We start from the raw sequence: 18098 nt of genomic DNA on the forward strand, positions 1-18098 counted from the left end.
TGAATCAGTAGAACTTCAAAAGTTCAAAGTTGCCGCAAATGTTTTTACGTTGAACAGGCTGACATAAGTCTTTTTATAGTTTATATATGACATATCTGTTTTGACGTTGTTACTTCTTTTAGAATGATTTATTGTTAATTTGTTCTCATCATTTATTTATTTCCTTATTTCCTATCCTCACTGGGATATTTTTCCCTATTGGAGCCCTTGTGCTTATAGCATCTTGCTTTTCCAACTAGGGTTGTAGCTTGGCTAGTAATAATAATAATAATGGCAAGGAATTTACCAACAGACCACCACCACTGTTACTACTAGTACTACTGTTAGTGTAGTTGTTGTTATCATTATTATTACTATTATTCATCATTTATTATCTTTATTGTTTATTTTTATCATTTTTCATTTATCATTTTTATTATCATTTATTTACTATTTGTTATTTACTACTATTTATTATTTATTTATTATTTTTATTTATTCATTAATTTATTAGTATATATTCTTCTTCCCAGCTGGTTCCCATTTTTATATGGGGTCGCCGTTGCGGATGAGCCATTTCCATCTTTTTCTATTCTGCGCTTCTGCCTCATCAATTCCCTTCTCCTGTAAGTCTCCTCTCACACAGTCCCTCCATCTCTTTCTTGGTCTCCCTCTTCTTCTTCTTCCTTGAACCTCCATCTCCATAGTATGTCTCTGAACGTGGTCCTCATCTCTCCTTATCAGGTGTTTATACCATTTCAGCCTACCTTCCTGCACTTTTTTTGATATTTCCACCACCTTTGTCGACCGCTTTTTGTAGTCATTTCTTATCTGATCCTCTCTTGTCACCCCAGACATCCACCTAAGCATTCTCATTTTTGCCACATCCATCTTCTTCTCCTCTTTCTTCCTCATGCTTGCTGTTTCCGTTCCATACAGCATTGCTGTTCTTACCACCGTCTTATGAAATTTTCGTTTTAATCTCAGTGGTATTCTTTTGTCACAAAGAACTCCCGAGGCTGCTCTCCAGTTGTTCCAGCCTGCCTGTACCCGATGTTTAACTTCATCTTCCATACCTCCTGCAGCGTTAACAAAAGATCCCAAATACTTAAACTTTTCAACTCTCTTTATCTGTTCTCCCCTAAGCTGAATACATTCTCTATCATCCCCCTCACTGGTGGTACACATATATTCTGTCTTAGATCTACTTATTCTCATTTCTGTGTCCTCCAGTACTTCCCTCCATCTTTCCAATTTCCTTTCCAGATCTTCCCTGCTCTCTGCACACAGAACAATATCATCTGCATACAATATGTTCCATGGTACTGCCTGCCTTACTACTTCTATTAAAACGTCCATCACTATGTTAAAGATAAATGGGCTCAGAGCCGACCCTTGGTGTAATCCTACTCTCACCTCAAAACCCTCTGTCTCCCCAGCACTGCTCCTCACTCTAGTAAATACATTACGGTACATCTCTTGTATCAGTCGAACGTACTTCTCTGGCACCCTCCTCTTCCTCAGACTCCTTCATACCTCTTGTCTTGGGAGTCGGTCATAAGCTTTTCAAGGTCAATGAATACCACATGCAGGTCTCTTTGCTTTTCCCGGAATTTCTCCATTAGTTGCCTCAGACAAATACCCCATATGTTGATCCCCTCCCCTTCATGAATCCCATCAGCTCTTTACCTGTTTCTACTTCTCTTAGTCTGACATCTATGAACCTTTCCAGTATCTTCAAAGTGTGGGACATCAATTTAATACCTCTGTAATTCCCTCACTCTTGGACATCACCTCTTTGAAGATTGGGATCAATATACTCCCACGCCACTCATTTGGTATCTTTTCCTGCTCAAAATTCTTTATCATGAGATCATACAGTATATCCACTCTTTCATCTCCTAATGCTTTCCATGCCTCCACAGGAATCAAGTCTGGCCCAGTTGCCTTCCCATTCTTCATCTTCCTCAGTGCATTTATTACCTCTTGCCTAGAGAACCTTATTATCATGCCAAAGTTCACCTGCCCATCCTCTCTTAATAATCTATCATTTTCTTCATTTAATAGCTGTTCAAAATATTCTTTCCATCTCTTTACAATGTTTTCCTCCTTTCTAAGTACTACACCATCTTGATCTTTTATTTGTTTGATGTGTGTAATATCTTTGGTGCTCTTATTTCTAGTCTTTGATAGCTTGATCATCTTGTTTAATCCTTCCTTTGTCCCCAGCTCATTATATACATCATCATATGCCTTTGCATTAGCTTGGGCTACTACCTTCTTCACCACCTTGTTTTTTCTCTGAACCTCTCTCTGTCTTCCCTTGACTGTGACTCTTCCCATCTCTTCTTTGCCTCCTCCTTATCTTTTACAACTTTCTCAATTTCTTCACTCCACCACCAACTCTCCTTTTCTTCCCATATGATACCAGATGTCTTTCCTAGCAGCTCCTTTCAGTGTCTTCTCATTACTGCCGCATTTCGTGTCCACCATTCTTGAATATCTTTAATTCCTATATCAATATCCTCCAAAACCCTCCTCTTAAACTCTCTCATCCTATCTCCTTCCCTCACTAGTTTTTACTATATATATATATATATATATATATATATATATATATATATATATATATATATATATATAGATAGAAAGATAGCCAGTCATCTCTATCTTGAGCTTTTAATTAAATACTTTAGCATTCATCATCTAATTCACATTTCATAGTCCTCAGCCATATAGGCCTTGGACTTCCAACTCTTCTAGTGCCTTGTGGAGCCAATTTAAATGTTTGGTGAACTAATCTCTTATAGGGAGTGCGAAGAGCATGCCCAAACCTTCTCCATATACCCCTTACCATGATCTCATTCATATATGGCACTCGAGTAATCTCTCATAGTTTCATTTCTAATCCTGTCCTGCCATTTAACTCACAATATTCTTCTGAGGGCTTTATTTTCAAATCTACTAAATCTGTTGGAGATTGTTTCATCATCATACCTTGACTAGTCGATACAGTAAAACTGATTTCACTAAAATTATATATAGTCTGATTTTTAAACAGTATGTAATTTTAGGCAATTTGATTTCCAAATTTTACTTAACCTAGTCATTGTCTGATTTGCATTTTTCAATCTTTCACCAAGCTCTAATTTAAAAGACCCTTTATTGGAGATCATATTTCCTAAATACTTGAATAATTCTTTCATTAATAAATTTTTTTCCTTCCAATGATATTTTATCTTCCATTGCATACTCCGTTCACATCATCTCTGTCTTTCTTCTATTTTCTTGAACCCAAACTCCTGTGATATTTTATGCATTCTGGTAAGTAATCATTGCAAATTCTGTGGTGTTTTGCTAATAAGGACAGCATCATCAGCATACTCTAGGTCTGCTAATTTTCTATTGCCAATCCAGTCCAATCCTTCTCCACCATCTCTTGACTGTCCTACGCATTACAAAATCCATGAGGAGGATAAACAACATAGGTGACAGTACATTCCCATGGAGTACTCCGCTGTTCACTGGAAATTCATTTGATAGGACTCCACTAACATTAACTTTGCACTTGCTATGCTCATGAACAGACTTAATCAAATTCACATATTTGAGAGGAATTCCATATATATATATATATATATATATATATATATATATATATATATATATATATATATATATATATATATATATATCACACAACACCATCTCGGCCCCCAGTCCCCAGCGGCAATGGAACAACTGCCCAAGGTGGCGGGCAGCTACATTCCATTGCAGGGGGTTGCTAACAATCTCTGAACTAGAACAGGCCATCTTTGGAAACAACCTGACAACATACGTCAGGACCTTTTCTAGGGATGAAGTTCTTGCTTTGTTACTAGAGGAACTGAAAAAAATAAATTGGGATATTGTAGGCTTGATTGAAATTAGAAGAACTACGGAATCTTATATAGAATTAAAAGAGGGACATATTTTGCTTCAGAGGACATGAAATGAACAAAAAAAATGAAGTGGGTTTTCTTATTGATAAAAATCTTGCAGGTAACATTAAAGAAATTTATATTAACAGTGATAGAATTGCAGGATTTATTAGCAAATTAAATAAGAAGTATAAACTGAAGATCATTCAAAAGTACGCACCAACAATATCCAATATAAAGGAAGAAATAGAAACATTTTTGAAGATCTTTAGATATCTATGAAAAAAAAGCAGGACTCAATTTAGATTTGTTTTAGGTGATTTCAATGATAAGATAGGTAAAAAAAAAAGAGGAGAATCAGCAGTGGGTAAATTTGGACTAGGCACATGGAATGACAGAGGAGACATGCTTTTACAATTTGCTGAAAGACACAATCTAAAATCATGGTCATCTTTTATAAAAAGGAACATAAAAGAATAGACATGGAGAAGCCTAAATGGAGAAATGAAAAATGGAATAGATTTTATTCTCAGTGAAAAAGTCAATTTAGTTAAAGCAGTAACAGTGTTGAACAAGTTAAAGTCAAGCAATCATAGAATAATGAGAAGTAAAATTTTTTTTTGGATCTAAAGCCCTAGCCACATTATCGAGCATGCTCGACGGGCAAATAGTGATACCAAATCTCATAGCAATATACAGTATAAGCAAAGAGGGTGAGTTGCAGGCACGAAGGTAATGTCGAAAGCGAGGAAACTGCGGGCTAACGAGCGGGCAACAGCCAGGGAGCGAGTTTGAATGAAACACCATACAATTTTTTTGACTGATATGATGTGAAGCACCAAAGTTCCCTCGGAACTATGTAAGAATCTGTCTCTCATTCAAGGTGTTCTGTGCATATCAGCATGCCTGGTGGTCCTTCTTTAAGTGTAAATGAAGGAACAAACTTTCAGTGGTCCAAGCAAAATACATCATGATAATTGATAAGTACCAGCAAAAAACCTTGCTTGTGGAACATAAAAAGTGCTGATTATAAGGACTGAAATAAATATGTAATAGGAATTACTGCAATACCAAGGGAAATACAAAAGTAAGCAATTAATACCATTGCGGTTATTAAAAATTAGATATTTTGCGAAATCAGCAGAGTCGTGAAATGCAACAGATAGAAAACTCTCGCAAGTCTGGAGCCTCTTATCATCATTTTAGATATTCAACAATCCACTGCTGTGTATATTCTTTGGCAGGTTTCCGGTATGATGAGCGACAAACTCTGCTTTGATATCCTAGTGGAGTACTGTAGTGCTGTGTATGAACATCCAGATGATAAGAACCGGAGGGTTACTTCCGGACAAGCCACTGCACATATGCTTTGCCTCAAGGGGGTATCTTGTTTTCTTATGTATGGTTCCAGTTTTGCCAGAAGTGTGGGGAAACTATTTACATCCATTCTCTTATACTGGATAAAACCATCTTCATGTTTGTTGTGGAGTTTGCGATATGTAATTGCAGGGCTTCATGCTTGTCGTGGAGTTTGCGATATGTAATTGCAGGGCTTCATGCTTGTCGTGGAGTTTGCGATATGTAATTGCAGGGGTTCATGCTTGTCGTGGAGTTTGCGATATGTAATTGCAGGGCGTCATGCTTGTCGTGGAGTTTGCGATATGTAATTGCAGGGCTTCATGCTTGTCGTGGAGTTTGCGATATATAATTGCAGGGCTTCCCAACTCTCCTCTTCTCCTCAACACGCGCCTCTGAGCTCTGGCTAGTTTTTGCTTTTTCATACACTCGCCAAGAATTATCCCACACAAGGCTACTTTCTTTCTCTTGACAGAGTTTGGCATGTTAATACAGGTCCCACATCCCACTCCTCAGGGTCAGAGTGGAACTGAACCACGGACCTGTATTCGACACCACTCGCCAGTTTACAAGTTTTCCCGCCATTCTGTACCCGGTGAAGGAGTAGATTTTCCCGCCATTCTGTACCCGGTGAAGGAGTAGATTTTCCCGCCATTCTGTACCCGGTGAAGGAGTAGATTTTCCCGCCATTCTGTACCCGGTGAAGGAGTAGATTTTCCCGCCATTCTGTACCCGGTGAAGGAGTAGATTTTCCCGCCATTCTGTACCCGGTGAAGGAGTAGATTTTCCCGCCATTCTGTACCCGGTGAAGGAGTAGATTTTCCCGCCATTCTGTACCCGGTGAAGGAGTAGATTTTCCCGCCATTCTGTACCCGGTGAAGGAGTAGATTTTCCCGCCATTCTGTACCCGGGGAAGGAGTAGATTTTCCCGCCATTCTGTACCCGGTGAAGGAGTAGATTTTCCCGCCATTCTGTACCCGGGGAAGGAGTAGATTTTCCCGCCATTCTGTGCCCGGTGAAGGAGTAGATTTTCCCGCCATTCTGTACCCGGTGAAGGAGTAGATTTTCCCGCCATTCTGGACCCGGTGAAGGAGTAGATTTTCCCGCCATTCTGTACCCGGTGAAGGAGTAGATTTTCCCGCCATTATGGACCCGGTGAAGGAGTAGATTTTCCCGCCATTCTGTACCCGGTGAAGGAGTAGATATAGTAGGCTAAACTACATCTGGTAGCACTGTGTGTTGCCAGATCCTTGCCTGTGGATTTCCTGCTTCTGATGTCATCAACCCACATTCTCCCTGCCTATTGTGATTTAGTATCACTGTTTGCCCATTGAGCATGCTCGATAGTGTGGACAAGGCTCAAGAAATGAGAGAGAAAATTAGTTTTAAGAAAGAAAATAAACACTCCTATAATAAGAGAAAAATCTGATAAGTTTAGTTTAGCAATACAAAATAGGTACTCCCAGCTACATGATAAAATCGAAGCAAATAAAGAAGAAATGAACAGTAATTTAACAAAATTTGTATTGGAAACAGCACAAGAAATAGATGGAATAGTTCCTAAACAAGATCAAGGAAAACTATCAGAAAAGACCAAAAGCCTAATTAAGAAACGATTGGAAAAACAGAACTGTCCAAAACAATAAATAAAGTAAAATCCCAGGATACTCCTAAACACAATCAGACCAAAATGAGGAAACACTAAAGAAAGGAAGAAGCAACAAATTGATAAAAAGGAGACTTAGCGTGCCAACAGATGTTCGCTTTAAAAGATGGAAGTGGAAATATCCACAATAGAGATGGTGTGATGAAAATTGCAGAGGATTTCTATTATTATTATTATTATTATTACTAGTTGGCAAAACAAGATGCTATAAAACCAAGGGCTCCAACAGGGAAAAATAGCCCAGTGAGGAAAAGAAATAAGGAAATAAATAAACGATATGAGTAATGAAAATTAGAATTTTTTAAAAGCATTAACATTAAAAAAGATATTTGATTTATAAACTATAAAACGATTCATGTCAGCCTGGTCAACATAAAAACATTTGCTGCAACTTTGAACTTTTTGAAGTTCTACTGATTCAACTACCCGATTAGGAAGCTTATTCCACAACTTGGTCACAGGTGGAATAAAACTTTTAGAGTACTGTGTGGTATTGAGCTTCATGATGGAGAAAGCCTGACTATTAGAATTAACTGCCTGCCTAGTATTACGAACAGGATGAAACTGTCCGGAAAGATCTGAATTGAAAGGATGATCAGAATTACAACAAATCTTATGCAAAATGCATAATGAACTAATTGGATAACTGTGCCAGAGATTAATACCTAGATCAGGAATAAGAAATTTAATAGACCATAAGCTCCTGTCCAACAAATTAAGATGAGAATCAGCAACTGAAGACCAGAAAGGATAATAATTCTCAAATCAAGGTAAAATGAAAGAATTAAAACATTTCTTCAGAATAGATTGATCACCAAAAATCTTGAAAGACTTTCTCAATTAGCCAATTTCTTTTTTTTTTTTTTTTTTTTTTTTTTTTGCAATTGAAGAAGACTCCTAAATTTGCCGTCAAGAATCACACTGAAAATTTTAAACAAGTCATACAAAGTTAAAGAAACAGTATCAATGCTGAGATCTGGATGTTAAGGAGCCTCTGTCGTTGACCTACTTACAATCATTCTTTGAGTTTTGTTAGGATTCAACTTCATACCCCATAATTTACACCTTGCACTAATTTTAGCTAGAGATCTATTAAGGGATTCAGCAACCCCAGATCTACATTCAGGAGATGGAATTGATGCAAAGAGAGTAGCATCATCTGCATATACAACAAGCTTGTTTTCTAGACCAAACCACATGTCATGTGTATATAGTATGAAAAGTAATGGGCCAAGAACACTACCCTAAGGAACACCAAATATCACATTCCTGTAGTCACTGTGGTGCCCATCAACAACTCTTTGTGATCTATTTCTTAAGAATTCAATAATGATGCTAAGAAATGACCCACCCATTCCCAACTGTTTGAGTTTGAAGACAAGGGCCTCATGATTAACACAGTCAAAGGCAGCACTAAAACCAAGGCCAATCATAAAAACTTCCTGACCACAATTAAGGGATATCTGTACAGCATTGGAGATTGCAAGAAGGGCATCACATGCTCCAAGGCCTTTACGAAAACCAAATTCACAAACTAGGGAGTAAATGATTACCTTCAGCAAACTTATTAAGACGTTTTGCCAGAAGACGTTCAAAAACTTTAGATAATATGGGAAATGGAAATTGGGTGGTAATCAGTTGGACTTGGGGTACCACAAGCATATTTACATAGAGGAGTAACATTACCAATTCTCCAACAAGTGCTAAAAGTTCCTCTTCTTGCTAACTTGCGCAAAATAACAGGTATCTTTGGAGCTAAGAAATCCGCAGTCTTTATAAAAAACAAAGGAAAATACCATTTGGGTCTACACTTCCATAAGCATCAAGGTCCATCAACAGAGTTTTAAATTCACGAGATCGAAAAGCTAAACTAGTTAGTTTAACCTCAGGAAAACAGGAATGAGGAAGTTCGAGTTTCTCATTACTCTTTTTACTGTCAAACACATCAGCCAAAAGGGTTGCCTCTTCCTTTGGACAGTGAGTGACAGAGCCATCTGGTTCAAGTAAAGGAGGAACTGTTGCATCTACACCAAAGAGTGCAGATTTAAGGGTAGACCACCTCTTATGTTCCTGAGTTGTACCAGAAAGGGTTTTTTATGGTTAAATTTTATTCATTTTCAGTTGAAGCATAAACTCTCTGAGCAAAAGCCCTAAGCTGAGTATAGTTATTCTAGGTCAAATCTGATCTGTTACCCTTCCTAAGATGATAGGCCTCCTTTTTCTCCAAATAAGCACGTTTACAATCATCATTGAACCACGGTTTGTCCTTCACTCTGTACCTTAGCACACAAGAAGGGATACGCCTATCACTTATGTTGACTAGATTCTCATTCAAAGGGACAACAGTATCAACACTACTATATAATTGTGACCAATTCAAGCCCGAAAGATCATGCAATATCCCATTCCAGTCTTGAGATTTCATATAACTTTTACATGAGTATGGTATATCAGTGAGGCTGCTCAGTCTTCACTACCAATGAAATCAAGGCATGATCAGATATCCCGACTGGAGAACCAACCTTACTTGTTATAACGGCAGGGGAGTCGGTGTATACGAGGTCCAAGCAATTACCAGAGCTGTGAGTAGCTTCACTTATGATTTGCTCACAGCCTGATTCAGAGGCAAAGTCTAAAGCTCTTAAGCCATGGCGATTGATAGGAGAAACAGAATTCAACCACTCCCTATGGTGAGCTTGAAATCACCAACAAGGACAACAGAAGCCTTTCTCTCTTCTTGTATCTTAGCCATAATGGTAAGAAGACAATCGAAGATGGAATCATCCATGCCGGGATTCCAGTAGATCGAACACAAATAGAAGTTGTTATGCCTGCCAGAAACTTTTATTACCCGAATCTCATGACATCCACATTCATAGCAGGACTTATGAGAAGCAGGGTACTCAGTCCTAATATACACTGCCATTCCCCTGGCATCACATGTCAACAATATTGGCTTCTTAAAACCAGTTATAAGGAGCTCAGATAAGTGCCTTATATTAGAAACCAAAGTTTCTGAGCTCAAAAGAATATCATACAGTCTGGACGCAACTGTAAGGTGTTGAATATTTGCATGAAGACCACGAATATTGCAATACAGTAGACGACACTGACGAAATCCAGGACGTACTGGTCCTGGATTTCTCTCAATGTCTCCAGACAGCATAAGAATTAATGGTAATTAAAAAGAGACATCATACTTAAAAACTAGATTAACAAGAATTATAAAAAAAAACAATGTGTACAGCAATATAAATAAAGTAATTGATCAAACCCATAGACTATAGCAGAAAAGTTAGAAAAACTGGTAAACATAGCAGAGTCGATACACCATGCAAGGCTAAATACCCTCCAGGATAGCCACTTCAACTGAAGGGAGGACAGTAAGGATGGTTTTGAGAAGAAAAAGGATCATATAAGGAAAAGACAACCTCTTGATAAACCACCAGGCATCCATGGCCTTTCCATTAAGCCTGCCCTACACACCATTTCAAAAAAAAAAAAAATAAAAAAAAATAAGATAATGTGCTCGAGTGTACCCTCAAGCAAGTGAACTCTAGCCCAAGACAGTGGAAGGCCATGGTACAAAGGCTATGGCACTACTCAACAATGGTTTGCTTTTAGAGTGTCCTTCTCCTAGAAGAGCTATATATATATATATATATATATATATATATATATATATATATATATATATATATATATATATATATATATATATATATAATGTGTGTGTGTGTGGATTGTGTCATGTTTGTGAGAAAATACACAATTCTTTTATGTTCCACGTGCTTTGGAAGGTTCTCTATAATCTTAGTGTTACATGTTATCTTTTTTTTTCCTAGGACAAAGGGTGGGCCGAGCTAGCTGAGAGAGTCGTCTCGCAGTTTTGTTGGTACGCGTCCGGAAGAGTAATTTTTTGCTACCTTGCGCCCTTAGGCCAACCCCAAAGCTTCCAGATCTTGGACCTAGAATCTTCCCGGAAGTAGCTAAGTCATATATATAGTGCCCCCAGGGATGTGTGGAGCATAAGGCATGCAGCCATCCTGTAAAAGAGCCAAAGTGCCTCCCTCACTCTCTCAGTATATATAGTGTGTCCTCTCCAAGCTGCACTTGGCGTAATTCGTTATGCAGTAGAAGCTGCTCTTGGCGCAATTCGTTATACAGTAGAAGCTGCTGTTGAAGTAATTCATTATACAGTAGAAGCTGCTGTTGGCTATACATTAGAAGCTGCACTTGGCATAATTCGTTATGCAGTAGAAGCTGCTCTTGGCGCAATTCGTTATACAGTAGAAGCTGCTGTTGAAGTAATTCGTTATACAGTAGAAGCTGCTGTTGGCTATACATTAGAAGCTGCACTTGGCGTAATTCGTTATGCAGTAGAAGCTGCTCTTGGCGCAATTCGTTATACAGTAGAAGCTGCTGTTGAAGTAATTCGTTATACAGTAGAAGCTGCTGTTGGCTATACATTAGAAGCTGCACTTGGCGTAATTCGTTATACAGTAGAAGCTATTGTTGGCGTAATTTGTTATACAGTAGAAGCTGCTGTTGGCGTAATTTGTTATACAGTAGAAGCTGCTGTTGGCGTAATTCGTTATACAGTAGAAGCTGCTGTTGGCGTAATTCGTTATACAGTAGAAGCTGCTGTTGGCTATACAGTAGAAGCTGCACTTGGCATAATTCGTTATACAGTAGAAGCTGCTCTTGGCGTAATTCGTTATACAGTAGAAGCTGCTGTTGAAGTAATTCGTTATACAGTAGAAGCTGCTGTTGGCGTAATTCGTTATACAGTAGGAGTAAATCGTGTGTTGAAACGGTACGTAAGACGAAAAGGTGCTATGGAATTTATTGTGCTGCGGTGAGCGTTGGTATTGTGTAAATTTTTGTAACGCCCTGCACAGGAAATACGTGAAGTTAGTAAGTTTATCAGTTACTTTATGTAAGTTCTGTAAGAGTTTAAGCATTGGAGTGTAATTATATCTTTTGTCGTAGTCTAAGGTTTATTCAGATTTAATATTTAGAGTCAAGTGATTATATAATTTTCAGAGTGTAACATGTTTGTCTTGATCCAAGTTTTGTTCATACTTAGTATTTCCAATGATTTATTTGTTTTATGTAAATTCTTTTCGATGTGTTGTAATTTACATAGAATATATTTATTTTTGCAAAAAGTGTATTATTTCACAATCACCAGTGTTTATTTCATACTCGCTCGTATCCTTTTATGAATCGAAGTATGAGGTGGTTTAAATAATTCTTAAGAATAATTACCCAGTTTTGTTTTGAGTCTACTTAAGAAACCTTTGAATATTCAGTGTTTTATATCTTGCTGTCTGGGAGTTATATAATTGTCTCAGAGCTCAGGTGTTAATATTTCTAAGCGTAACAGATTTAATGTAAAAGCAAACAGATGAGTTTGGAACTCGAGAGGGTTGTGTAGCTTGCCAGCCGTAATAGATTATGGTTTTGTTAAAATTTTTATAATTTATATAGGAAATATTTATTTTAGAGTTGTTACTGTTCTTAATATTTTATTTTTCCTTGTTTCCTTTCCTCACTGGGCTATTCTCCCTGTTGGAGCCCCTGGGCTTATAGCATCTTGCTTTTCCAACTGGGGTTGTAGCTTAGCAAATTATATTATATTATATATATATATATATATATATATATATATATATATATATATATATATATATGTGTATATATATATATATATATATATATATATATATATATATATATATATATATATATATCTATACATATATATGTATATATATATATGTATATATATATATATATATATATATATATATATATATATATATATATTTATATATGTGTATATATATGCTTCTGTTCTGTGAATTCTTTACATAATTATAAGTAATTTCTATACATATTTATTTTAATTCCCTTAGCTCTTCTACTTGTCTCAAGGTGATAGAATAAGTAATTTATTTCAGATTGTTCGTATTATGAATCTTGCCATATTAAATAGGTTTAATGTATATTAACTTGAGGCAAAGCTCATGGTTTAGCCTTGTTGATGGGAAATATGATTTCTTGAAAACTCAGTTGATCTCTGTAGTAAATTTAGTCCAATATGTTGATGTTCTGCTCTCAGCCGGGTTATATGATAAATATATACTGTATATATTTATATATATATATATATATATATATATATATATATATATATATATATATATATATATCTTTATACATATATATGTATATATATATCTATATATCTATCTGTCTATCCATCTATCTATCTATCTATATATATATATATACATATATATATATATATATATATATATATATATATATATATATATATATATATATATAAAGATATATATATATATATATATATATATATATATATATATATATATATATATATATATATATATATATATATTGATATATATAATTGAGTGTAAACATGACACCATATATATATATGTATATATTTATTTATATATATATATATATATATATATATATATATATATATATATATATATATATATATATATATATGGTATGATGTAATGTTTACACCCAATTGTATATACTGTATATATATATATATATATATATATATATATATATATATATATATATATATATATATATATATGATAATCAGTGCATAACCAACCTATTATTCAATGTGAATTTCATCCCTCGAATGCTAATAACCTCTCTCTCTTCTTTCTTTGCAGACATAGCTCATCTGTGGGTAAGTACCAAATCCATAGGAAATCGTGGGTCGAGACAAAAGGAAACTCTTTTGTTAGGGTTTTAATGACACTGTGTATTGCGTTAGGATATTGACCTTGTTTGCATGTTTGTTTATTTTGTAGGATATTGATCTTGTTTGCATGTTTATTTGTATATTTTGTCCCCTTGTTTATTTGTTTCTTTTGTCTCGGCTCATCGTCTATGGTAAATGAAGCTATCACAGATTGGAAGGAGGATTAGTAAATATAAGTAAAATCATTCTAAATTGTTCGTTTTCCATAGCGAAGAAAAAAGGTTAGGTTGATCAGTCTTGCATATGTGGGCTGTGGCATTTCGTGCGATCCAGTTCTGGTATGGAACCAATTTGGTTATCATTTTCCCTGTTTAAGATCAATCAAAATTTGATAATTGAAAGTTGGAAAATGTAAAGAAGCCTAATCAGTTGGTCTTAATAAGCTTTTGGGTTCTGTCAGTGCTGTGTATAAGTAATTTTTGGGCTCAGCCATGTCGTCCTGATGGAACCTTTCATCAGGACGACATGGGCATCCCACCCAAAAATAGATTTTTCGCTTCGATCAAAATCCGTTTGAATACAAGCAAAAAAAGAAATCGTTAAAAGCACTAATAATTTGATATTAATTGCTAGTGTATAACAGGACCAAAACACCAAAAGCAAAAACAAACTATTAATTAAGCGCACAAACAGGTGCAAAGATAAAAAAACCAAGAAATAAAAAAATGTTGCTAATAGCCGCAAGTTAACTACTGCAAAAGCAACAGAAAAAATGGCAGGCTAGTATTAACGCTTAAAAGAAAACTTTTGCTCCTTACGCATTGTTTTACTTTGATTATATAGGCTATGCTTTGTATTATATTACTAAATTCTCTCATTTTAAAGGCTGCTGTTGGCGTAATTCGTTATACAGTAGAAGCTGCTCTTGGGGTAATTCGTTATACAGTAGAGGCTGCTCTTGGGGTAATTCGTTATACAGTAGAAGCTGTTGTTGGCGTAATTCGTTATACAGTAGAAGCTGTTGTTGGCGTAATTCGTTATACAGTAGATGCTGTTGTTGGCGTAATTCGTTATACAGTAGAAGCTGTTGTTGGCGTAATTCGTTATACAGTAGAAGCTGTTGTTGGCGTAATTCGTTATACAGTAGAAGCTGTTGTTGGCGTAATTCGTTATACAGTAGAAGCTGTTGTTGGCGTAATTCGTTATACAGTAGGAGTTGCTCTTGGCGTAATTCGTTATACAGTAGTAGCTGTTGTTGGCGTAATTCGTTATACAGTAGGAGTTGCTGTTGGCGTAATTCGTTATACAGTAGGAGTTGCTGTTGGCGTAATTTGTTATACAGTAGGAGTTGCTGTTGGCGTAATTCGTTATACAGTAGGAGTTGCTGTTGGCGTAATTTGTTATACAGTAGGAGTTGCTGTTGGCGTAATTTGTTATACAGTAGGAGTTGCTGTTGGCGTAATTCGTTATACAGTATAAGCTGCTCTTGGCGCAATTCGTTAGAGATTCTGCGATGGCGTATTTTGTTATTGATGCTGCTGATGGCGTATTTCGTTTTAACCTCCGCCAACGAAGTGTGGAGGAGGTTATGTTTTAGCCCCTGTCTGTCCCTCCCCGTTTGACTGTTTGTTGTCCTTGTTTGTCCATTTATTTGTTTGTGAACAACTTCATGGCCACAGTTTTACTCATAAGAGTAGTGAAACTTTCATGGATTAGTTATGTTGAGACGTGGAAGTGATTCAACTTTGAAAGCCCTAGGTCAAAGGTCAAGGTCAAGCAAAAGGTAGTTTGAATTAATCCAAAGGCAAGTTGGTTTCTAAAATTAAGCTGCCTTGGCTTCTCTAGTTAATGCTGCTGTTGGCATAATTCATTATTAAGTGTAACGTCGTATATGGTGTTTTTAAGCGCTGGTTTTTTCGTTTTTATTTACCTCTCTCAAAGTATCCACCGGACTTAACTAAAGATGCTCAATCTCGCTTCGGTTTCCTTTGATACAGTTTTATGAAGGCAAGCTTAAGTACGAGTGGATACTGTTTGAAAATAGGGCGAGGCAGCTATTCAATTGATTAGTTTTGTTAGCAGAAATTGAAAGCAAAGTCCACTTAGCTGCCTGAGTCGGGCTTCCGGAATCCATTTGTTAGCTCAACGCTTGCATGCAAGTGCTTTCCTGCTTTTGATGCGCAGCATTTGCTTTAGTGAATTGGGCGTTTTGCTTCCACCATTTACGGATATTCAATGAGACTCCGGGAGTTAAGAGTAAGCGCATTTGCCTGTATATTAATTGCTCTCTTGCTCCTTCCAATTGTGTGATAGCTTATATAATATCATCGATAAGGATGCACAGAGGTATGTAAGAGTAAGTACGCTTATGAAATAAATCTCCTTTTATACACGAGATTTTAAATGCCTTTTTTGTGAAATGCTTAATGACTGCTAATTAAAGTAATTCATGATTCAAGTCAAGTACCAATTGAATGGCTTTATTTTAATAAGTATTAAAAAGATAAAGTATTAAATTAAACAATTTAATGGTTTTCTTTAGTAAGTATTAAAAAGATAAAATATTAAGTAAACAATTGCATAGTTTTCAATAAGTTTTAGAAAGATAAATTAATGCCTTATCACACTGGATAAATATTTGAATAATCATATACTAATTCCATTGCTCTTTAGTTTTATTTGCAGGGAATTGTCAAAATGTTTTGAAGGCCTCGCCGAGCTGTTGCTTCTTCGGAGAGATTTGGCTCGACATCATCATGAGTTGATACTTCATCATCAAAATACGCTTGAACGCGTGTATTCTCTGGGTAGATAGAGACAGTCTTGAGAAGATGGTATAGATACTTCATCATCAAAAATACGCTTGAACGCGTGTATTCCCTGGGCAAAGAGAGACAGTCTTTAGAAGATGGTATAGATGCTTCATCATCAAAAATACGCTTGAACGCGTATATTCCCCTGGGTAAAGAGAGACAGTCTTCAGAAGATGGTATAGATGCTTCATCATCAAAATACGCTTGAAAGCGCGTATCCCCTGGATAAAGAGAGACAGTCTTTAGAAGATGGTATAGATACTTCATCATCAAAATACGCTTGAACTCGTGTATTCCCTTGGTAAAGAGAGTCAGTCTTTAGAAGATGGTATAGATACAGAGAGACAGTCTTTAGAAGATGGTATAGATACTTCATCATCAAAATACGCTTGAATGCGTGTATTCCCAGGGTAAAGAGAGACAGTCTTTAGAAGATGGTAAAGATACTTCAGCAAAATACGCTTGAACGCGTGTATTCCCTGGGTAAAGAGAGACAGTGTTTAGAAGATAGTATAGATACTTCATCATCAAAAATACGATTGAACGCGTGTATTCCCTGGGAAAAGAGAGACAGTCTTTAGAAGATGGTATGGATACTTCATCATCAAAAATACACTTGAACTCGTGTTTCCCTGGGTAAAGAGAGACAGTCTTTAGAAGATGGTATAGATACAGAGAGACAATCTGCAGAAGATGGTATAGATACTTCATCATCAAAATACGCTTGAACTCGTGTATCCCCTGGATAAAGAGAGACAGTCTTTAGAAGATGGTATAGATACTTCATCATCAAAAATACGCTTGAATGCGTTTATTCCCTTGGGTAAAGAGAGACAGTCTTTAGAAGATGGTATTGATACTTCCTCAAATTATGCTTGAACTCGTGTTTCCCTGGGTAAAGAGAGACAGTCTTTAGAAGATGTTATAGATACAGAGAGACAGTCTTCAGAAGATGGTATAGATACTTCATCATCAAAATACGCTTGAATGCGTGTATCCCCTGGATAAAGAGAGACAATCTTTAGAAGATGTTATAGATACTTCATCAAAATACGCTTGAACGCAGGTATTCCCTGGGTAAAGAGAGACAGTCTTTAGAAGATGGTATAGATCCTTCATCATCAAAAATACGCTTGAACGCGTGTATTCCCTGGGTAAAGAGAGACAGTCTTTAGAAAATGGTATAGATACTTTATCATCAAAATACGCTTGAACTCGTGTATATCCTCGGTAAAGAGAGACAGTTTTTAGAAGATAGTATAGAAGCTTCATCATCAAAAATACGCTTGAACGCTTGTATTCCCTGGGTAAAGAGAGACAGTTTTTAGAAGATGGTATAGATACTTTATCATCAAAATACGCTTGAACTCGTTTATTCCCTGGGAAAAGAGAGAGAGTCTTTAGAAGATGGTACCACTGAGAGATGGCAATTTCCTCTGTGTAGAGATTAAAGTCGGGGTTTGGGAGAAAGAAGAACAGTATGATGAAATAAGCGCAGCTTCTATCAGAATTTAGGAGTGCATTAAAACCGTATGCCCCAATTAAGAAGATGGCCGATAAAAAAGAAGCATTCAGCTTTGACGTTTGCGTAAAAC

Source organism: Palaemon carinicauda, unplaced genomic scaffold, assembly GCF_036898095.1.
Source record: "Palaemon carinicauda isolate YSFRI2023 unplaced genomic scaffold, ASM3689809v2 scaffold43, whole genome shotgun sequence".
NCBI lineage: Eukaryota > Metazoa > Arthropoda > Malacostraca > Decapoda > Palaemonidae > Palaemon > Palaemon carinicauda.